Source organism: Apium graveolens, chromosome 10 (genome assembly GCF_009905375.1).
Source record: "Apium graveolens cultivar Ventura chromosome 10, ASM990537v1, whole genome shotgun sequence".
NCBI lineage: Eukaryota > Viridiplantae > Streptophyta > Magnoliopsida > Apiales > Apiaceae > Apium > Apium graveolens.
Window position 1 is genome coordinate 34254196 of NC_133656.1, and position 568 is coordinate 34254763.

A 568-nucleotide genomic window follows, 5' to 3' on the forward strand; every position below is an offset into this window, starting at 1 on the left:
TCATAGACAGCGCTTGGAGCTGCGCTGCAATAGCAGTGGCTGTATCGACTTCCAGAATACCTGCTACCTTCCCAAGCATCATCCTCTGAGTTGGGTTTTGATGCTCATTTGCAGCCATAGTCTCGATAAGATTATAAGCCTCAGTATAGTTTTTGGCCCACAAGGCGCCTCCAGCTGCTGCATCGAGCATGGGCCGAGATTGGGCCCCCAAACCATTATAGAAACCAGTGATCACCATCCAATCGGGCATTCCATGATGTGGACACTTTCTCAACATTTTCTTGTAGCGTTCCCAAGCTTCGCACATAGATTCTGTAGGTTGCTGCGCAAACTGAGTAAGAGCACTCCTCATAGCAGCAGTCTTTGCCATCGGATAAAACTTCACCAGAAACTTTTGCGCAAGATCTTGCCAAGTAGTGATGGACCCAGTTGGTTCAGAATGTAACCAGTCCTTAGCTTTATCCCTCAGTGAGAATGGGAAAAGCCTCAGTTTGATAGCCTCATCAGTCACGCCATTATACTTGAAAGTACTGCAGATCTCGACAAAATTCCTTATGTGTATGTTGGG

At 46.8% G+C, this 568-nt stretch overlaps 1 non-coding gene across 1 annotated transcript; it reads left to right on the forward strand.

The window, feature by feature from the left end:
• Positions 1-248: 248 nt before the first annotated feature.
• On the forward strand, positions 249-355 carry LOC141694373 (small nucleolar RNA R71). The gene has a single exon (XR_012563687.1). It is a non-coding gene; the product is annotated as a small nucleolar RNA R71 (small nucleolar RNA).
• The last annotated feature ends 213 nt before the right edge of the window (positions 356-568 follow it).